We start from the raw sequence: 23,257 nt of genomic DNA, 5'->3' as shown, positions 1-23,257 counted from the left end.
AAAAAAAAGAAAAGACTCTCTAAGAGAGAGAGAGAGAACTGATGCTTTTGATTTTAAAAGCTTTTGGGCATCCCTTGTAACCTTTAAATTAGTGGTGAGGGCCTCACTTCTCAGAGCATCTGGACGCAGAGTCTGTGAGTGAAACCCTAACCGCTCTCTTGTACTTTGATGATTGATTAATACAAAAAGAAATACCGAAAGGGGCGCCAATCTTTGGGGCCAATATCTGTAGGCACGGAACTCCGCCGGGCCAGTGCAAATCTATTGTGATCTGTGAATTGTTTTGAAGTGGTTATTTGGTGCTGTCGCGGTTGATTCTTGACTTGGAGTGTCCAAGTTTGTTACATCTAGTGGTAGCCGTGCCTGAGGAGCTGAACGCCAATGATCTTTCTCACCTTCGATAAAAGGCGAGTCTAGAGGAGGTTGTGCACCTCCCCTCTGCTAGGTCGGGTGCCGATTATCTTGTAGATAATAGTGGTGGTGTGAAGGCGCTCCACCGCTACTTGTAAGCTCGCTTGCTCTGTTGCCGAAAGACGGCATAATGTGGTTCTGCGATGTCGGGCGAAGGGGCTTCAGTTGAGTCCCTCTGGGGCGGAGCAGAGTCTTCCATCTGTGTCTGCTGCTGAAGACGGCGTAATGTGGAGGTGTGGCGAAGGACACTCAAGGATAGGGAAAGGGAGAGGGGCCAAAACAAAGAAAAACCAAAAAACGAATAGGGAAGGGGTGAAAGAGACGGGAGGAGAGGAAGCGTGATGGGATTTTTTTTTTTTTTGGGGGGGGGGGGGGGGGGGGGGGGGGGGCTTGGGAGCAACGGGAGCTAGCTAGGGATGGCACGAAAGGGCAGACTGGGAGGGAGACAATGTGCGGGAGGGGAGGGTGTCACAAACTGCTTACGTGTCAAAGCCCTGAAGAATGGAGTCAACTTGTAGATGTCGGCCGAGGGGCCTAAACCCTAAGAAGAACAAGTAACAGAAGAAGAAGTCCTACCAACTTATGGGGACCCCGTTCGATGGGGCCCCAAATGACAAAGGATAAAAATAAACCAGGACCTGCGCACACACAGAAAATGATGACGTGGCAGAATTCCGAAAATTGCACTGACAGGATGACGTGGCAGGTTGTATGGATTTTCGCGTTTTGCACTGGCTAATGACGTGGCAGACTGTACGGATTTCCGTGATTTAGGCTGGCAGCTTTTTGGCTTTGCTTTTGGACCAGATGCTTTTAAGTTTGAAGGCTTTTTACTGTAAACTGTTTTTTAGGCCAAGGGCCTTTAAATATGAGGTTAGGGCTCATTCTTTGGCATGCTTCCTAGAGAAGGTGCAGAGTCTGGAGTACCGGCTTGTACTGAGTTGATGCAATATAAAGAAATACCGAAAGGGGCGCCAAGGTTTGGGGCCAATACTCTCTGGGGTGGAATTCCGCCACTCTGTGTTGCATGTCGTCTCTCTCTCTCTCTCTCTCTCAGTCGCCTCCGGAGAGTTGCCTCCACGTGGCGGCACTGAGAACTCTCCATTGCCTCTTTGGGATCTTCTAGCGGATGGGTGATACTCAACCCTTGAAGATTTAACCTCCAAGCGGATGAGGTAACTCTTCCCTTGTGGTTTTTGAACGCACTACACCCAAAGGTTATCCTAAGGGTATTAAACGCGTTACGCCCTGTACCCGGGCTAAAGGTAGGGATCTTCCACCGGATGGGGTGATTCCCAACCCGTGAAGATCCAGCTTCCAGGCAGATGAGGTAACTCACCCCTTGTGGCTTTTGAATGCACTACACCCGATGTTTGTCCTATGGGTATTGAACGCATTACGCCTTGTGCCTGGGCTAAAGGTAAGTCTCTTGAGGACTTCAGAAGGGTGGGGTAACTCACCTTTTGGAAGTTGGCGAAGAGGTCCGTAGGGGGGGGAGGGGGGTTTCGACATCTCGGGCCCACCCCACGGGGTGCTTGGGAGAGAGGTGTAAAAGCCTTTATGCCCCCAGACCTGGGTTAGAGGCGCTCCCCCTTAGGGCCACAAGGAGGGGGGGGGGGGGGGGGGGGGGGGGGGAGACAGGAGTGGTGGCTCTTGTCACATAAAATATGGAAGCGTAAACTGACGTTTAATTGCACTTCAAATACTCAAGAGAATTAGAGGGAGCGAGAAAACTTGACACTTCATTGGGGACGAGAAGATGGGCTGGCCTCCCCCCCCATAAAGAGAATATCTTTATTACTAAGGGAGAATCTTTACAAGCACAGGAACGGGGCATACGCCCGTCCTCTATTCTTTCTTCTGTTCTGTTCTGACTACTGACTGAGAAAGTGTTTCCACTTTCTTACTGCTTAGGGGATTTCCCCTCTTCTGCGAGACTGGTTGGAAGCTCTCGAAAAGAGAGTCTATCTTTTGAAATAGCTCATCGGAAGCTCTCACAGAGGAGAGTCCATCTTCCGTTATGTGTTGCCTTCATGCTCATTCCTTCATGCATAGAACACAAAAGAGAAACAAGCAAAATGCACACGCACATGCTTGCTGTAATTTTCTGCACATAACCTGAAATTCTTACCTGTGCGCACCCCTACGCCGAAACAGAGGTCTTCTTCGCGATGGAATCGCGCCAAACTTGATGTAGACTTAGGATAAGGAGAGAGAAGAGGATTTCTATGGCTGATCTGCTGAAAACAGCCCTAATCGAGGTGATTAGGGGCTGAAAACAGAGAATTACAGCAGCGGCACTCTGCTAAGAGAGCGTCTACGGCAGCTTCTCGCGATGAAACTTCACCAGAAGGTGTCTATGACTGTGAGATCCCTTGTTCTTGACAATGGGAGCACAAGGCTGCCACATATGTCGCAAGGGGCTGCTCTCAAGCTTCAATGGAGGGCTCCACCGCGTAGAGCACGCTCACATTAGGGGGGGTAGGTGCACTGCCAGCCCTGAAAATGGGGGAGGGGGGGCTCCTAAATAGCCATCAGGGAGAGGGGGCGCTAGGAAGAGAGAGAGGGTGAGAGAGAGTTAGTTTGCATTGGTAAGTGTGCCACTTGGCACACTTACTTTAAAAACTTAAAAACCTTTCAACTTTTGACTTTAAAAACTTCTAGCTCATTAATTAAAAATGTGCAACTAACTAACAACTGCTACCAATGATTCTTTGATGAGAACACCAAAGGTCTGTCGGCGCAATGCCGCACCGGCACTGCACCGCCTTTACCTGTTCACACTTGTCCGGCCGCCCGCCCGGGCACGGACCGTTAAATTTAATTTCATGAAATTTACCCTAAGGCTTTATTAGCTTTATTAGCCTTAGGGTCACTGTTCTAAGGACCCCATCTCATTCATGTGCTTGTACTGACGCGCGTATTTTTCTGAGCCTAAAATCTGAGGCTACTGCTTACCCCTTTCTGAAGACCCGATTTCCCAATCACTAGGGCTTCAGGGTAATTTCTGCTAAGGTCCCTCTGAGGTGTTCTAGCCCGCATTTAGGCTCACCTGAGGCCTTAGAACTGCTAGGTCTATTCTGGTGTGCACACAACTAATTAGATAATTCTTTTCTCGTAAATAAATTAATTATTTACAAAGTCTGACTGAGTTACATCCCTCTTGGTTCTAAACAGTTGACCTCAACTGTAGAGCGTCAACATAACTGTGCAAGATGTCAGGGTAGTCCTTGAGATCGGACTCAGTCATCCACTTTGCATCTAAAGGAGTGTAATTCTTGAACTTGACTAAATACTTTCGATGTAGACTCCCCGACTTGAGTTGTCTCTCCGAGTGGTGTATTATCTGTTCAGGTTGAAGGATTTCCTCAGTCTCTTCGACTTCTGGAGGATCTTCTTGTACTGGCGCCACTGGAGGAGGTCCAACATATGGTCGGAGGAGACTGACATGAAAAGCATTGTGGATGCGCCAGTGAGAAGGCAAATCCAATCTGAAAGTCACATCATTGACTTTATCTGTAATTTTGAAAGGGCCGTAGAATCTATGGGAAAGTTTGACAACTTTCCCTTTGCCGACCCGCTTTTTCAATCTAGCTTTCTCAAACCGAAGCAGGACATATTGTCCTTTTTCAAGATTGAGATTCCTTCTGTGCTTGTCTGCTTTTCTCTTCTGTTGCTCTTGAGTACGAAGAATCGCTTGCTTTACTTTGATGGGCAATATCAATATTGCGCACAAATTCATCTGCGGCGAAGATGTTTTCTTTGGTCACCATAATAGGAAGTAAGAGTGGCTTCCCGTAAATAATTTCGAAGGGGGCTTTACCAGTTGAGGAATGTATGGTATTATTATACGCAAACTCAATTATTGGTAAGTACTGTTCCCATTCGGATTGTCGTTCCGAAACATAGCACTTGAGGAGATCTAAAACAGTGGCATTAGCGATTTCGCTTTGACCATCTGTTTGAGGGTGATAAGCTGATGAAAAATCAAGCTTAGTTCCCAAGTTTTCAAACAATGCCTACCAAAATAGACTAGTCATGCGGGGATCTCTGTCGCTCACAATAGTCTTTGGCAATCCATGGTGTTTAAAAATCTGAGCTAGAAATATTCTAGCCATGTGATCAGCTTTGATCGTCTTCTTTACTGGAAGGAAATGTGCTTGCTTACTGAACCTGTCTACTATAGTCCAGATTGCATCATTTCCATTCTTGGATCTAGGAAGATCCGTAATAAAATCCATAGCAATACTTTCCCATGGCGTGTTAGGCACAGGGAGCGGCTGAAGTTTGCCATAAACTTTATGTCTGTCATATTTCACTTTTTGGCATACTAAACACTCACGTACATGTTTTTCAATGTCCGCACGGAGTGTTGGCCAAAAGAAATACCTTTCGAGGGCACTAGTGGTGGAAGCAATTCCCCGATGCCCGGCATAAGGAGAATTATGTGCTTCATCCATCACCTTTTGTCGTAAAGGCTGAGCTATGCATATTGCTTGTTGACGATAGAGTGTATTATCCCTGATAGAATAAGGTGGCTTTGAGTGACCAGCTTGAAGATCTGCCCAAATTGTGGTGAAGTCTGGATCTTGAGGATACATCTCGCTGAGAGATTCTAGTTCCTCATGATAAATTGTTGTGAGTGCATTGATCTTTGGACGCCTGGAGAGAGCATCTGCAACTGCATTCTTTGTTCCAGAAGTGTGTAAAATCTGAAAATGAAACATTGAAAGAAAGTTGGCCCATCTCATCTGCTTTTCTGATAACGTTCTCCGTGTGAGAAAGTAGCGAAGACTTTGATGATCTGTCTTGATAATAAAATCAGCTCCTAATAGATAGTGTTTCCAAATGGAAAGAGCATGAATTATTGCCAGTAGCTCTTTTTCGTATATGGAGGCATGCAACTCTGCATCTTTAAGGCGCCGACTTTCATAGGCTATCGCGTGACCCTCTTGGTTCAAAACTGCTCCTACACAATCTCCAGATGCATCGCAGTATACCTCGAAAGGTTTGCGAAGATCAGGGACGGTGAGAACAGGTCCGTGACTGAGTAGATTCTTAAGCTTTTCGAAAGCTTGTTTTTGTCCAGACCCCCAATGGAATGGAATCCGCTTCTTTGTCAGGTCATGGAGGGGACCTGCTATCGCGACAAAAGCTCGAATGAAACGCCGATAATAAGAACAGAGGCCAAGGAAACTTCGTACATCATGTACTGTAGTTGGCGTAGGCCATTCTACAACTGCTTGAATCTTTTCACGGTCCATTCTCACCTGGTTGTGAGATACTATATGGCCCAAATAGTGGATTTCTTTTAAAAAGAACTCACTCTTCTTAGCATTCACAAATAATTTGTGTTTGCGTAATTCTTCAAACACTAAGGCGAGATGCTTACAGTGTTCGTCTTCCGTTTCTGAGAAGATTAAGACGTCATCAAAGAAAACGCCAGTAAAACTTCTATATGAGTGGAAGATTCTATCCATCATTCTGTTGAATGTAGCTGGTGCATTAGTGAGTCCAAAAGGCATCACTAAGAATTCATACAACCCGAAGGTTGTTCTAAATGAAGTCTTATGCACATCCTGAGGAGCTATGCGGATTTGATGATAACCGCTCTTCAAGTCTATACGACTAAAGTCTCTTGCTCCTTGTAACTTATCAAGAATGTCGTCAATCCGAGGGATTGGAAATCGATTCTTGATTGTGATCTTGTTTAGAGATCTATAGTCTATGCACATGCGGAATGTGCCATCCTTTTTCTGTACTAGCAAGACAGGTGAACAATATGGAGAAGTACTAGGCCTTATTAAGCCCTTCTCCAAAAGTTCGTTAACCTGCTTGAGAATTTCCTCTTGCTGCATTAGACTAACTTGATAAGGGGGCTGATTTGGAGGAGAACTTCCTGGGATCAAATCAATGGTATGATCCTCAGGTCGCGAAGGTGGGAGTTCATTTGGAAGTTCATCTGCAAAACAATCTTTATATCTTTCTATTAACTTAAGTCTTTTTTGCTCTAAAGAGGAAGAAAGTTGTGAAACAGACACATCTCTCTCTCTTGCAAAAATCAAGTACGCTGAAACACACTTTTTCATTTCTTTCTTGATGGCAATGTGGTTGGCGATAGGAATACGCCAATCACCTGCATCTGCAAGTACAAGATACTCCTTTCCTTTGTGAGCAAAAGATAAGGTTTTCTGAACATAGTCAGGAATGGGATGCATCTTGTAGTGCCAAGGCATTCCCAAGATAACATCGCATCCTTCAAGTGAAGCTAGTAAGAAAGACTCTTGATCCTTGTAGTCGTCGACCTTTAGATTCAACTTCCCTATGATTGGAGTAGAGTTTGAGTTCTGCCCTTTGAAAGCTGATTGCGCTTGAATAGAGACTCCAAAACGATTGGGCTGCAAGTTCAGGTCGTCAGCTAGCTGAGTAGAGATGAAGTTGTCTGTACTACCAGGGTCAAACAAAATAAGAGCCCGCTGGTTGTTGATACTACCCCATGCTTTGAGAAGAGCTCTTTCTTTTCCATCCTTGGTTGTATTTCCCTGTACATCTGGGACTGCATTGGAGGAGGGTGGTTGTGAAGGTTTGGTTGGACAATCATCCTTCATATGACCAACTTGTCCGCATTTGAAGCATCTTCCTTCACTAATGTAGGTTCGCAACTCAGCAGGAGAGAGATATCTCCCTTTCTTGGGCTGATTTGGCTTTGCTTCTGCTTCGGAGGCGGTTCTTTTCTTCTTTTGAGAAGAAGTAGAAGAGGTAGGCTGCTCATGGAGAGCCTTCTGCTTGGCATGGTAAGTGCTTTGCTCCATCTTCCTTGGAGTACCCTTGTCATGTATTCCATCAGCTATGCGGGCTGATTCCATAAGTATCTGCAAGTTACCTCGAGGGTAAAGCTTCATAGCCTTTTGCAAGGCTTCATGCAAACCTGCTTCAAACTTGCGCATCTTCTCCGAATCATCAATCTTCTTGAAAGGAGTGACTTTCAAGAGAACGTCCCAAAACCTATCCACATAGCGTGGAACAGTTTCGTTCTCTGACTGTGAAAGTCGATCCCATTCTTTGTTTACCTCTTCCTCATAGTCTGGAGGAAGGAACTGTGCGTAGAATTCCTTCTTGAAAGCGGTCCAATCTTGGGGTTTGCGATCTTCCAGGATAAGGGTTAACCACCAATTGCTGGCGGTGCCTTTCAGGTACAAACTAACATGGCGAAGCTTGGATCTTTCTTTAAAATTCCCTTCAGCACATGCAACTTCAAATTGGCGGATGAAAGCCAAAGCTTTGTCATTATCACGCCGTCCATTGTAGGTGTCGAATTTCACATCTTTATCTCCCGACTTGAATGTTTTCTGCCTATGGTGCTTCTTCTTATGGTGCTCCTTCTTTCTATGCTTAGACTCCTTGGGGACAGGAGTCCTTTCCCTTGAATGTACTTCTTGCTGCGACGGATCGTCGAAAAACATGTCTTCTGGAGAAACTATGTCTTCCAGATCCTTCATGAAAGAGAACTGAGGGGAATCAGGGGGATCCTGCTCTTGAACTTTTGGGATTAAACCGCACATGACGTTCTGGAGATTTCTTCTGCCTCTCGTGCATGCGGGAAGTTCCAATCAAAGGATCTTTTCTTGGTTGTGGCGCCTTTGGGTTCTGCGGAATTTCTCCCGACCCCATCGGCATTTTCTCCTTCCCTTTTTCAAGAGTATGGAGAATCTTTTGGACTTCTGGATGGGAGAGAGCTTTCTGCAACTCTTCCACCTGCTGTTGAAGGAGAGATAACTCTATCTCGCGTCCTCCCATTTCTGCAGTCTGCCAAGAGTCGTCAATCCCTTCAGGAAGAGAGAGAAGACCTTGCTCTGATACCACTGTCACATAAAATACGGAAGCGTAAACTGACGTTTAATTGCACTTCAAATACTCAAGAGAATTAGAGGGAGCGAGAAAACTTGACACTTCATTGGGGACCAGAAGATGGGCTGGCCCCCCCCCCCCCATAAAGAGAATATCTTTATTACTAAGGGAGAATCTTTACAAGCACAGGAACGGGGCATACGCCCGTCCTCTATTCTTTCTTCTGTTCTGTTCTGACTACTGACTGAGAAAGTGTTTCCACTTTCTTACTGCTTAGGGGATTTCCCCTCTTCTGCGAGACTGGTTGGAAGCTCTCGAAAAGAGAGTCTATCTTCCGAAACAGCTCATCGGAAGCTCTCACAGAGGAGAGTCCATCTTCCGTTATGTGTTGCCTTCATGCTCATTCCTTCATGCATAGAACACAAAAGAGAAACAAGCAAAATGCACACGCACATGCTTGCTGTAATTTTCTGCACATAACCTGAAATTCTTACCTGTGCGCACCCCTACGCCGAAACAGAGGTATTCTTCGCGATGGAATCGCGCCAAACTTGATGTAGACTCAGGATAAGGAGAGAGAAGAGGATTTCTATGTCTGATCTGCTGAAAACAGCCCTAATCGAGGTGATTAGGGGCTGAAAACAGAGAATTACAGCAGCCGCACTCTGCTAAGAGAGCGTCTACGGCAGCTTCTCGCGATGAAACTTCACCAGAAGGTGTCTATGACTGTGAGATCCCTTGTTCTTGACAATGGGAGCACAAGGCTGCCACATATGTCGCAAGGGGCTGCTCTCAAGCTTCAATGGAGGGCTCCACCGCGTAGAGCACGCTCACATTAGGGGGGGTAGGTGCACTGCCAGCCCTGAAAATGGGGGAGGGGGGGCTCCTAAATAGCCATCAGGGAGAGGGGGCGCTAGGAAGAGAGAGAGGGTGAGAGAGAGTTAGTTTGCATTGGTAAGTGTGCCACTTGGCACACTTACTTTAAAAACTTAAAAACCCTTAAACTTTTGACTTTAAAAACTTCTAGCTCATTAATTAAAAATGTGCAACTAACTAACAACTGCTACCAATGATTCTTTTATGAGAACACAAAAGGTCTGTCGGCGCAATGCCGCACCGGCACTGCACCGCCTTTACCTGTTCACACTTGTCCGGCCGCCCGCCCGGGCACGGACCGTTAAATTTAATTTCACGAAATTTACCCTAAGGCTTTATTAGCTTTATTAGCCTTAGGGTCACTGTTCTAAGGACCCCATCTCATTCATGTGCTTGTACTGATGCGCGTATTTTTCTGAGCCTAAAATCTGAGGCTACTGCTTACCCCTTTCTGAAGACCCGATTTCCCAATCACTAGGGCTTCAGGGTAATTTCTGCTAAGGTCCCTCTGAGGTGTTCTAGCCCGCATTTAGGCTCACCTGAGGCCTTAGAACTGCTAGGTCTATTCTGGTGTGCACACAACTAATTAGATAATTCTTTTCTCGTAAATAAATTAATTATTTACAAAGTCTGACTTAGTTACAGCTCTCCTCGACATGCGAAGGGATGAGTCTCGAGCAGTACCCCCAATCGAGTGCGAAAGGGGGGTGTGTCGTGAATCATAAAAATTAAAAGGACTCACTTCATGGTGAGATCCAAACTCCACTTTTCGAAGTGCGGAAGTGGGGTATGTTGTGTAAACCTCCCCTTTGCCGGCCATACAAGGGGATGAGGGGAAATAATTGGCGCCCACCTTGCACCACGAGGGGATGGGAAGCAAGTGGTCTCTCTCCCAGCCCCCGCAAGAGAGAGTATTCAGGGGCCCTTAATGAAAAGTACAACCATATATATAAACGCTCTTGCTTTCTAGCGCTCATTCTTTCAAATTCTCCAAATTTCTCAACTATTCTCAAAGCTATCTATACTCTCAAAGCTTACTATACTCTCAAAGCGATGACAAACTTGTGTTCAGTGAGTGCTATGAGCACACTGCACACCTCTACTGAAAGGAACGAACTCCAGCGGCAAACACGAACATTGCCTATTGGGAGGAACGAACCTCAGAGGCAATCAGGTGGGGTACCTGGGAGGCACGAACCCTGGGAACAATCAGGTGAGTCAGCTATTACCTTGCGAAGCACCTCGAGCAGAGGGATTGGACCCTCTACGCCTGGGGTGGATAGACCACCCCGCAGGGTGGGGGATTTTACCTTGCGAAGCACCTCAAGCAGGGGGATCGAATCACTGCATTGGGTGGGGGAATTTACCTTAGCCTCCGTTGAGGCTGCCTCGAGTGGGGGGATTGGACCCCCCACGCTTGCCACCCCGCGAGGCCCGAGCCAGTGACATCAGGCGAATGGAAACAGTGTGCATGACACATCTGACACTGGCATCGTTGAAACGTGGAGTAGCCTTTGGTGAATTCGGGTTAGCATGTGTATGGGGAGTGGACAATCATAGCGTCCGCAACTTTTGGAGGCAGTTGGAGATTGCGAGAGTGGGAGCTAGTGTGATCAAAGTTAGAAAAGTTACTAGCTTGCAATGCAGGAGTGTACGCTTTGATCTCTATACCCACTCTCTTAGCGCAGCTGAAGCGCTCGTAGGTAAGCTAGATGTAGAACAGCGCTTCAACAGATGGAGATGCAGACTGTCGAGACCGTACGGAGACCTGGCCCGTAGACCAAGTTCCACCTCTGCCACCGGGGAGCAGTCCGTCAACCACGTTAAGGTAACCACCTTCAACGTTAACGGACTCGGAAACAAAAGGAGCGAGCTTGGATCATTGATGGGAACCGAGAAATGGAACATTGTCGGGTTGCAAGAAACCCGAATGTTCCAAGGATGTTGCCCCCGGGGACGTGGTCTTCAATGCCCTAGGCATCGCAAAACCAAGAGAACGTGGAATGGCGTCTCTAGTCGCAATTGAGCTCAGGCCCTTTGAGCTCAACTTCTCTTCCCCAAATCAAATTTTCATACAATTTTTTCCCAAAGGTTCAGGGGCTTGGATTCATGGAAATGTGTACATTCCGCAGCGCCAGTTGGGCGAAGCCAGGACAGTCGCTTTGAAGACCCTCGCCCAAACGTTGGGGGCCATCTCGAACAAAAACCTACCGGTAATCGTTGGAGGTGACTTCAACATGAAGACCGGGGCACTGAAGAAGTGGCTACTGAGATGCGGAAGAGGATTCGAGAGCTCAAATGTTCGATGCTCCAATCTCACGTACCATTCCAGGTGAAAGTCGGACATCGATCACTTTATCGTGAACAAGTCCGCCGCGAGACAACTTCTCAACAATACAGTACAAAGGGGGATAGACTTGTCAGACCATTGGCCACTAGTGTGCCACCTACATTCTGTGGATTCGGGAGTAGCAGCCAAAGCTACTTTGCCGTCCGTACCCAAATTGGACGCATGTAAGATGGATGTGAATTGCAGGTTGTTCCTCGATGACAATCGATGGAGTACTCTGCTGCACCTCGAGCATGAGGATGGACGTGCGACCCAACAATGCTATGACAAGTTTGTTTCTGTTGCTACATCAATTGCCAAAGAGGCAGGAGCTCTTTCCACGAAGCCCCTGCCGAGGCCAAGGTCAGGTTGTCGACTCGAACCTCGGGCTTGGAGACTCATTAATGTGCGCTGGAAAGCCTGGAATATGGTGAGGAACTAGTCTGCGAACACTAGGGCTGGCCGACAAGCGGTTAGGGAGTACAAGGCAATAGGGATCCTTTGAGCGCTTTGTGGAAAAAGGGAATGAGCTCCTGAGAGAGGGTCAAATGAAGAAATTCTTTACCCACCTCAAGAAAATAGTTGGGAAGGGGCAAGGAACTATTGCCAATCAACCTTTGAACGCAAATGGGGAGCTAGTAATGGAACTAGAGAGGCAATTACAAGTATGGGAGGGTCACTACTCCAAGGTATTTGCCGATACGGACGGTACCAACAAGGATCCGCTTGCATGGTATGACAAATATGTGCGCATCTGGCATGGTATGCCTGAAGTATGTGACCCGTTGAACTGGTATGAAGTACGGGAGGCCTGTCGGCGGTTGAAGAGGCACAAGGGGGCGGGTGGCGATGGTTTACCACCCGAATTCTTTAAGCTGCTCGTGAAAGATAAGGAGCTTAGGTTAGATCCGCGTAAGCCACAATCGGAGATGGGCAAGGCATACTTGCACATGATTGAGGGCATTTACGACACCGGAGACATCCTGGCCGGCGCTAGCGACGCAGTGATTGTGTCAATCCCCAAGAAGGGCGATTTGACCAACATTGATAACTATCGCGGGATCGCGTTAATCTCCGTTGCCATAAAAGTCGTCCTCATTACGGTCGTGATTAGGCGGATCACTAAGATACTTGAACAGAGAAACTTCTTCAATCCCGGCCAAGCAGGATTTCGTATTAATGAGGAATGCATAGGGCAAGTCACATGTATGAAGGAGATCGTGAAACTCCGTCATAAGGATGGGAAACCAACCTATGCGACCTACATTGATTTCAAGAAGGTGTATGACACAGTACCGCACGAGGCGTTGTTCCTAAAGCTCGCTGCGGCTGGCCTGCAAGGTCGAGCACTTAGATTTCTCCAAGCGCTACTACAGGTCCACCTTCGTTAAAGTCCGACACATGGAACAACTATCGGATTCGATTCCGGTGCAGCGGGGAGTCCGCCAAGGATGCTCGGGATCGCCCTGTCTATTCAATATATACATTAACGATATTTTAGACGCAGATGGGGAAACATGGGGCCTGGAAGTACCTAACCTCAAGAGAATTAAAGGACTCCTTTTTGCTGACGACCTGGTTCTACTTGCTGACTCTCCTGAAAGCCTACAAACGAGCCTTGACAAGGTAAGTGAATGGGCAAAGACCTGGGGCATGCCCTTTGGAATTGACAAATGCATGGTCACGGTGTTCCACGGAGACTTGCAAGATCTCTCTATGAGGATCTTTATTCTAGGTGGTGAGATGGTTGCAGTGGGTGAAACGTACAAGTACCTTGTCATCAACGTAGGCTCGACCTTTTTAATTGAACGCATCGTCAAGCAACGAGCGGACAAGGGGAGGAAAAGTCTATTCGCATGTCAGCACCTACTAGCGAACCGAGCCATCCCTATATGGTCTCGACTAACTGTTTTTAAGGCGTGCGTATATCCAGTGATTTGTTATGGCGCAGAAATTATGGGGGACCCACGATCAACGTGTCCTTCACTCTCTGCAGCGCCTCGTCGCCACCGGGATGCGAATGTTACTCGGAAAGGGAGCAAGGTCAACCTTTGTAGGGACGGCAACACTCTATCATAAGTTTAACATACCACCCGTACCTGCCTTTTGTGGGGGACAACGAGCAAGGGCTTTTGACAAGTACCTCTCGGTTTCATCTACCTAGATAGGCTCCTTGGTAATCGAGAAGCCTAAGAACCAACTGTTTCAGAAGTGGACTTGGACGACAAGAACCCAGAACTGGATGAATAAGTATATCCCAGCGGCTGACTTTAGCTCAGTTCGCTACCACGCATGGGACAAGTGGGACGAGAGGCATTCGTGCCTTGCGTTGGAGCCAGACTTTTCATGGGGGAAGAGCCAGAGGACAAGGAACCAGAGTAGCAACGAGAGGTAGAAGAAATTGAAAAGATTCTGATACTTGAGCAAGTCCTAGCACACAAGGAAAGGGAAGGGTAAGCTAGTCTAGAAATACTTGGTCAAGCTTTCTCTCGATGTGTAGTAAATGCAGGTGGACAACTTGGGCAGATATTGCTTAGATATTAGAGCTCTACCTTGAGCAAGGTGGTTCAGAACGTACTGTAGGTGGCGAATATGTACGTGTTGTACGTTGTTCAGTACAAGAAAATTTTTATGTACGTAAAAGTACTTACAAGAAAAATTTTTGTACGTAAAAACACTTATTCTTGTAAAAAAACCTCAATTTACTAAACTTTCTAGGAGATTTCCAATGAAAACAAGAGAGAAGGTAACAACTTTTAGAAACATTTAAAGACATGTTTTACAAGACAAACCACTTACTGCGTAACTACTGCAAGTGACTTCAAAGATAAGACGACATTGATGATTGAACAGGAATATCCAAGCTCAAATGAGATCTGAAATATGAGTGAACACACCAATGCTAAAAACATCACAGTACCATAGGTGATAGCCTACATGGCCCAGGCTATAACAAAAGTGTAACAAACTTGGACACTCAAAGTCAAGATTCTACCGCAACACAGCAGAGATTCACTTCAAAACAGTTCACAGTTCACAATTGATTCGACACGGCCCGGCGGAGTTCCGTGCCTAGAGGTATTGGCCCCAAAGACTGGCACCCCTTTCGGTATTTCTTTAATTTGTGCTCAAAGTACAAGGGAGTGGGAGGGTCTCACTCTCAGACTCTGCGTCCAGATGCTCTGTAGAGTGGGAGCCCTGCCGACACTTATAAAGGTCTACAAGGGATGCTAAAAGCAGAGCCCCAAAAGCTGCCATATTTTTAAAAGCATTAAAAATTAAGCAAGCTTCAAAAGCTTTTACATTGCGTAGGTCTTTTCCTTGCTTTTTTTTTCCATGCACATCAGCTAGCGTAAGATCCGTACAGTTGCCGCTTTTTCTGCGCAATTTGCGGAGACTGCCGTACAGTCCTGCCATGTCAGCAGCTTGCGAGAAGTTCGAAATACTGCCATGTCATTGCCCCTTTCACGGTGTCACAAAGTGATGACGTGGCGACGGGCAGCTGAACCCTAATTTCAGGCTGAAACCCTAAAATCCCTGCAAACCCTAATTTGCAGGAAACCCTAATTTCTGGCTGAAACCCTAATTTCAGCAAACCCTAAAAACTGCCGGGATGCTGACGTCGCAGCTGGTACGGAATTCCGGAATTTGCGCCGCAAATTGCGCTGACAGCTTTTGGGCGTTGCTTTTTACTCTACGCAAGAGAAAAAGAAGAGAATGCTTTTTTTTAATAAAAAAAGAGAGCTTGAGAGAGAAGAGCTTTTGAGCTCTTATGCTTTTAACTGGAAAGCTTTTGGGGCTCTGCTTTTGGGCATCCCTTGTACTTTTAAATATGTGGAGAGGCTTCACTTCTCAGAGCATCTGGACGTAGAGTCCGAGAGTGAAACCCTAGCCACTGTCTTGTACTTTGATCTGATTAATATAAAAAGAAATACCGAAAGGGGCGCTAGTCTTTGGGGCCAATATCTCTAGGCACGGAACTCCGCCGGGCCAGTGCAAATCTATTGTGATCTGTGAATTGTTTGAAGTGGTTATTTGGTGCTATCGCGGTTGATTCTTGACTTGGGACTGTCCAAGTCTGTTACAGTGGTATTAGAGCACGACCGATTTCTCTTCTATGGGAAATCCAATCCTCTAATTTTTTTTCCGCGGCACCTATGGCTTCATGCAATGATCAGTCGACTCCCTCTGCATCTGGAGATGTGGGCAGGGATCACAACGAAGATTCCGGCACGGAGTATGGCCCGCCTAGGCCTACTCCAGCGGAGCAGCGAGAGATGGAGCGTCGAAAATTGATTGATGATGCAACAAGATGATGCTCAATTTTGCCAAGGACCCGAAGATGGCAAAATATATGAACCAGACCTCTTTGGAAGAGGTACAGACGGAGTGGTAGAGAACCACAACACCACTCTCGAAACCCGCTCTCAAGAAACCTTCTGCCTCTAAGAAATATACGGAGAAATATACGGAGAAGGAACTGGAGAACGTGGTTGATGCATGGACTGCTAAGCTTTTCGACGTGCAAAAGAAGGACAAAAAGCACGGAAAAAGCAGAAGAAAGGCACTGACTTCCCGGGATATTTTGGTCGTCTGTCGACATTCGACAAGGCAAAGAAACCGAAGAAGCGCGTCAAGTTTGAAGGCGTACCCAGTTCTGCTTCTACTTCTTCTTACAGTTCTTCTAGCTCTTCAGACTCGAGCGAAGAAGACAAGAAAAGCAAAAAGTGAAGCAAGAAACAACGCTTCGGAAAGGGCAAGAAAAAGGCAAGGAAGTCTAAGTCTTGCCCAGTGAGTGACACTTCTACAGAGGACTCGTCTACGGACAATTCAGACTCTGACAACGGAAACTTTTATGCGAACAAGAAGAATTTTTACGAAGCCAACCAGTATGACTTTCTCGAAGATAAAAGCAAGAAAGTCCGAGAGTTTCAGGAAGGTGGCCAAGCACTTAAGTTTGATACTTTTTCGGGATACTCCGATGCTTCGAAGGCTTTGTCTTTTATACAACAGTTTGACATCGCTTTCGCGGGAGGACGCTATTCAGAGCACTCCAAGATTTGGAGAGCTGCCTCTTATTTTAAGGGGAATGCTCGCACTTGGTGGTCCACGCTTCTATTAAGCAAGATTGTGCCAGTTACATGGCTGAAATTCAAGAGGCTTTTATTCCTTCTTGGTTGACTCAAGAGTTTGAGCGAGATATACGAGCTGCTTGGAACCATCTCCGGATGACCAAGAGCGATACAGTGAATTCTTACTGTGAAAGATTCTGGAGCTCTTTTCCACCCGCCTCTTCATTCAAGAAGATCTCGTTCAGAGAACAGATTGAGCGGTTTACCTTGGGTCTACCTACAGAGACCCGAGACCACTGCTTGGTACAGAAGTCAGCTTCTATTCAGGAGTTGATGAGTCATGCGAAGCGGGGCTTTGCAATTCACTCTGGCAGTCTAACCTACCCCACAGATGAGGTCACGACACAACGAATGGGATAGACTTCTGGGAATGAAAGTAGAAAAAGAAAGAGCAACCCAGAGCAAAAGGATGCACGACCCAGGCTTACTCCTCAGGAGCGGACTCGCTTCATCAGGGAGGGGAAGTGCTTTGGATGCGGGGAAACTGGACATATCTCCGCGAAGTGCCCTAAAAAGGCACAGAAAGAACAAAATGACAAGGACGACGAAAGGCCTGAGAGTTCGAGAGCAGCTGAGGACCGTGTACGAAAAGGCAAGATGAAAACAGGAATGGTTCCAGATTGTGTGGGTACTAATCCCGACACCAAGGATGAGAGTACAGAACTTTGCCGAGCTTGGGGCAAAGCGAGAGACCAAGAGGCCTTGATTGTCTTTGATGGAGGAGCCAAGGCCAACTTCATTTCACAAGAATTGGCGGCGCGGCTCTAGATTACTCCCGATCGGATGGGACCACTTGCAGAGGTAGTTCTAGCGGCACCCGGTAGGGACGTAGCCATTACACCTGTCATTGGCAAACTTCTGTTGCATTGTCAGGGGTATTTGGGACATGAGGACTTCTTCATAATGCCTTTGGAGGGTTGTGATGTTCTCTTAGGGATTCCCTGGTATCACAAGAAGAACGCCGTTGTCGATTATCGGGCGAGAAAAGCAACTTTGACTATAGAAAAGGGCAGAACAATTGTACTTGATATTAAACTGAAGGGCGAGTCTGTCCCTATTGTATCAACTTCGGCCATTTCAAAATTAATGAAATCCAGTCTGTTTGTTTACTCGATCTTTATGAAAGAGTTGAGTGATGATTATAGGACAAATATGTCTAAACTTGATAAAGAACGCCAAGATTTTCTACACTCTTACGCCGATTGCTTCTCAGAAGGCCTGCCAGGAGAGTTACCACCTGCTTGTGCTGAAGATCATACCATCGATGTGATACCTGGTAGTACACCACCGAACCGGCCACCCTACCGTGTGAGCCGAGCACAAAATGAAGAGATTATGAACCAAGTGAAAGACCTCTTGGAAAAGGGTCTTGTCCAGCCTAGTACTTCACCGTATTGCTCTCCAGTGTTGTTGGTTTTGAAGAAAGACAGATCTTGGAGAATGTGCATCGATTATAGAGCTCTCAACTAAATCACCTTCAAGAACAGATTTCCGATTCCTAGGATCGATGATATACTCGACAGGTTACAGGGATCCTCGTGCTTTAGCAGGATCGACTTGAAGAGTGGATATCATTAGATTAGGATAGCGCCAGGAGACGTCTACAAGACATCTTTTCGAACGACTTTTGGGTTATTTGAGTTTTTGGTGATGCCTTTTGGCTTAACCAATGCTCCTGCGACATTTAACCTGATGATGGATTGGATTTTTCGAGAGTACAGGCTATTTGTTGGCACTTTCTTTGACGACATCATTGTTTTCTCTAAGAATGAGGCAGAACACAGAGATCATTTGCTTCAGGTCTTTCAGGCATTACGAGATCACAAGTTAGTGATTAATGCAAAGAAAAGTGAATTTTTCCTACCAGAGATACACTTTTTGGGACACATTCTGTCAGTAGAGCAGGAGTGCAAATGGATCCAGCCAAGATAGAGACTATCTGTGATTGGCCCGACTTGAGGAATGTCCATGAAGTTAGAAGCTTCTTGGGACTGTGTTCGTACTACAGGCGGTTCATACGAAAGTTTGCAGAGGTTGCTTCCCCTTTGCATATCTTGACACAGAAAGGAGTACCTTTTTCGTGGGGACCCACAAAGGTGACTGCCTTTCAGACATTGAAAGAGAAATTGACTACGGGACCAATTTTGACTTTGCCGGACTTTCAAAAGTCATTTGAAGTATATTGTGATGCTTGTGGTCGTAGTCTGGGTGCGGTCTTGATGCAAGAAGGCCACGTCATAGCTTACGAGAGCCGTTTGTTCTCTAGGCCGGAGATGACAGCACAGATCTATGAGAAAGAGCTCTTGGCGGTTATCCATGCTCTTACTCAGTGGCGGCATTACCTACTCGGAGCGGATTTTACTGTCTTTACAGACCATCAGAGTTTGCGCTACTTCTTGTCACAGAAGCAGCTTTCGGAAAAGCAGATGCGGTGGGCGAACATCTTGTCACAGTTCCACTTCCAGATTGTCCATGTGCAGGGACGGAAGAATGTGGTGGCAGATGTTTTGTCTCGAAAACCGTTGGTTTTGGCTATTTCCGCGATACATCATAGGAGCTTCGAGGATATGGTCGATCAGTATCCACAGATACAGATTTTGCAGATATTTTCACACGGATACGGGATGGGGAGACAATAGCTATATACTCCCTTCGGGAAGGCTACTTGATGAAAAAGACTATGTTGTGCGTTACACAGCCGTTGAGGGAAAAGGTTATGACTGAATGCCACTGTCCACCTTTTACGGGTCACCGCGGCATTGCTACCACCATGAAAGGGGTAGAGAGATACTTCTCTTGGCCGAGACTCAAGAAGGATGTGGAAGAGTTTGTGCGAAGTTGCTTGGTATGCCAAAAGGTCAAGTTTGGCATTCATAAGGCACAGGGATTTTTAGAGCCTTTACCCATACCCACCCGCCCCTGGGAAAGTATAGCGATGGATTTCATTTTTGATCTCCCGAGAACACAGAGTGGTCACGATGGTATCTGGACTGTTATTGACAGATTTAGCAAACAGGCTCATTTCATTCCAGTGAAGAAAACAGTCAAGCCGGATCATTTAGCGAGACTGTTTGTGGCCCAGATTTTCAGATTACATGGCATGCCTGAGACGATTGTCTCCGACAGAGACCCCAGATTTACGAGTTTGTTTTGGAAGGCAATTTGGGAGAACATTGGCACGCGGTTGCAGTTCTCGTCATCGTTCCACCCGCAGACTGACGGGCAATCCGAGATTGCCAATTCAGTGGTTCTAGATTTATTGAAGTCTTATATCTCAGATCAGAAGACTCAATGGGAAAGATATTTACCTTTGGTGGAATTTGTCTACAATAACATGATACATTCTTCGACGAGAAGGCGCCATTTGAGATTGTTGAAGGTGTTGCGAAGGTTCCACCCTTCCTGAGCACGAAAGATAAGATCTTTGAAGCGGATGAATATACGCGAGATCTGGATACGGTTTTGCCAAGGTTAGCGAGAGTTTGCAGAAGTCTCAAGAACGACAGAAAAAGGCAGCGGATCACTATCGTCGCGACATGAAATTGAAGGAGGATGATTGGGTGCTCTTACGTTTTGAGAAGGCACGCCTACGAAAGGAAAAGGGAAAGGAGAGGCTTTTTCCAAAGCTTAGTATGCGATACTACGGCCCTTTCCAGATTACTGAAAAGATAAATGATGTCTCCTTCCGATTGAAACTGCCAGATACTTGGAGGATTCACAATGCATTTCATGTGAGTCTCTTGAAACCTTTTAAAGGTGATGTGCCTGATGATGGGGAGCCTGATGAGCAACCCGAAGTGGAAGAAAACGAGGAGATCCTTGCACTGTAACAGGGAACGGGGGAAACACAGCCCAAACGTTCCGAAACGGCGTTCCGGACGAGTCCCGTTCCCGAAACGGAGATGGGAACGGAACGTCGTTCCGGAACGGGGTGTAACCGGAACGGTGTTCCGGAATGGGCGGAACATTAGGCGGAATGGCGAAACGCAGGGTGGAACGGGCAAACGTAGGCATTTGGGGAAAAAAAGTGGGCTTTTGGGGGCAGATTTGGGGTTGTTCGGGGAACATATTTGGTGCAGTTTGAGGGCAGGTTAGGGGGCAGATTTGGGGGCAGTTTTGGGGTTGTTTAGGAGTTTATCTGGGACTAAGCTAAATGGAGGTACTTCAATCCTTTCTCTAGGTGGACCGTTCCAGCCCCGGTCCGTTCAAGCTCCCCCTCCTCCTCCCCATTCCCGTCCGTTCCAGACCCTCCCGTTCCCATTCCTTGTTCCCGTTCCGGGTAACTATGGATCCTTGTTCCTGAACAGATTTTGGCACATAAGGATATGAAGAATAAGGGTAAAGTTCGAAGGCGGTTCTTGGTTAAGTTCAAGAATTATCTTGCACTTGATGCGAAGTGGATAGAGGAGGAGGACCTAGCAGATACTCCTCAGATTGTGAAACTTTACCTCGATGCTTTTGGTTTAGCATAGTCTACTCCAAATGGAACCCAGAATTCAGCTTGGCCGGAGATCTGGTGCAGTGGGATGCACAAGAGGGGAGTCACTCCACTCCTTTGTCAACAGATACCTTGATTTAGATACTAGAGTCACTGATGTCTCTTTGAGCTTCAGGGATATTGAGACCTAACAGTATTCTGCTGTATGACTTTATAAAATGGAATTCCTGATTATGATACTGATTTGTTCATGACTTCTTGTGAGCCAGCCTCCAGGAACTGATAGCCGAAATGACTGCAGCATTTTGGTCTGATTGATCTCGAATAGACATGGTTACAATAGGGGTTAGTCAATCGGACATTGATGAGGTCCCGATTGGACCTAGATGTGATTGCTAGCTACATTGCCGATAAATCATGGTCTAAGATCCGAATGAATGTTGAATGGCCTCTGATGTCGTGTGATGTGACTGTCGATTTTGTACATGTGCTAGATGTGTTGTCCTAGTACGTAGGTACTAACAGTCAGTGTCTGCTAAGACAGTTTATGGCTTTTGTCGGTTTTGCAGGCGTAATCGTGGTCGATTACAATGCTTTCAAGAGGGGGGTATGTCACAAAGTGATGACGTGGCGACGGGCAGCTGAACCCTAATTTCAGGCTGAAACCCTAAAATCCCTGCAAACCCTAAAATCTGCCAGAAACCCTAATTTGCAGGAAACCCTAATTTCTGGCTGAAACCCTTATTTCAGCAAACCCTAAAAATTGCCGGGATGCTGATGTGGTAGCTAGTACGGAATTCCGGAATTTGCGCCGCAAATTGCGCTGACAGCTTTTGGGCGTTGCTTTTTACTCTACGCAAGAGAAAAAGAAGAGAATGCTTTTTTTTAATAAAAAAAGAGAGCTTGAGAGAGGAGCTTTTGAGCTCTTATGCTTTTAATTGGAAAGCTTTTGGGGCTCTGCTTTTGGGCATCCCTTGTACTTTTAAATATGTGGAGAGGGCTTCACTTCTCAGAGCATCTGGACGCAGAGTCTGAGAGTGAAACCCTAGCCACTCTCTTGTACTTTGATCTGATTAATATAAAAAGAAATACCGAAAGGGGCGCCAGTCTTTGGGGCCAATATCTCTAGGCACGGAACTCCGCCGGGCGAGTGCAAATCTATTGTGATCTGTGAATTGTTTGAAGTGGTTATTTGGTGTTGTCGCAGTTGATTCTTGACTTGGAGTGTTCAAGTCTGTTACACACGGGGCTGCAAGAGAGTGTGTGTGTCACCATGCCACGTCACCAGTTTGTGAGAAAAGGCTCATCATAGAGCGTACAAATGTCATTAATGAAACCATCCTACTGTAAAAGTAAGTCTATATAGTAGTAGAGAGTACTCAATAGCTAGCTAGCCCATGTGATGGCCCCATTCTAAAAAATCATCATGAGGTGCAAATGAAGACTCCGTTGAAGAGAGCGAGTCCCCATCCGTTAGGACATTGCCCTCTTCGTCGTACTCTGGCTGGCATCACGGACACCTTTGCCTGATGTAGATCATCCTGTCTCTGACCAACATCATCCTCTATTGCATTTGTTGAAGCCTCAATGAGACGAACAACCTCGTTTGCTCTTTCCAAGAAGAACGAACAGGAAGCTTCCTTTTTGCAAATGCTCTTCCTTCGAGCACTCTCTGGGTCTGGAGCATGCTCACACAGAGGAATATCCAAAGCCGGTGCGTGTGACCTTGTCAACACCGATCAACACTCTCCAACTCCCTGTGAAGTGCTCATTTTTGATCTGCAGCTCCACCTCCTCCATAGCACTTGGATCTGCCACCATCTTCACGTGTGTTGGGTCTGCCTGTTGAAAATCGAGGAAACATTATTGCGTATTTACTAAGGACTCAAAGGTTGAGTGTATCATGATTCAATCATTCATATGAAAAGTAAAAGTGGACCTGCTTGGGTGTTCCCAAAGCGTGGTAGGCTCGCACAAGCCTCATATTTACTCGGCAATAGACTACTAACTTCTCTAGTTGAGAAGTGCCGAGACGATTGCGGATCTTTGTATGTATCATGGAATAAGCGCTCTAGTTGCACTCGCATGCACCAAGCGAGCAATCCTATAGCAATGAGAATTGAGATTTCACACTTGGTTCAATATATGACAATAGTAAGTACAAATACTACAAGTCTCAAGATTTTCAATTGCTTGTGAAAGTACTCGTAGAGCCAGATGTGT

At 46.4% G+C, this 23,257-nt stretch overlaps 1 protein-coding gene and 1 pseudogene across 5 annotated transcripts in view; both read left to right on the top strand.

Moving 5' to 3' along the window:
- Positions 1 to 23,257, top strand: part of OWL1 (DNAJ heat shock N-terminal domain-containing protein) — a 99,980-nt gene that overhangs the window by 12,328 nt on the left and 64,395 nt on the right. The gene's annotated exons all lie outside the window — the stretch shown is intronic.
- LOC147441849 (uncharacterized) lies at positions 10,592 to 13,543 on the top strand (annotated as a pseudogene).

Source organism: Adiantum capillus-veneris, chromosome 14 (assembly GCF_014529385.1).
Source record: "Adiantum capillus-veneris isolate H3 chromosome 14, ASM1452938v2, whole genome shotgun sequence".
In the NCBI taxonomy this organism is placed as follows: Eukaryota; Viridiplantae; Streptophyta; class Polypodiopsida; order Polypodiales; family Pteridaceae; genus Adiantum; species Adiantum capillus-veneris.
The sequence above is the reverse complement of the archived record's forward strand: the minus strand, read 5'-3'. Positions and strand labels throughout refer to the sequence as shown.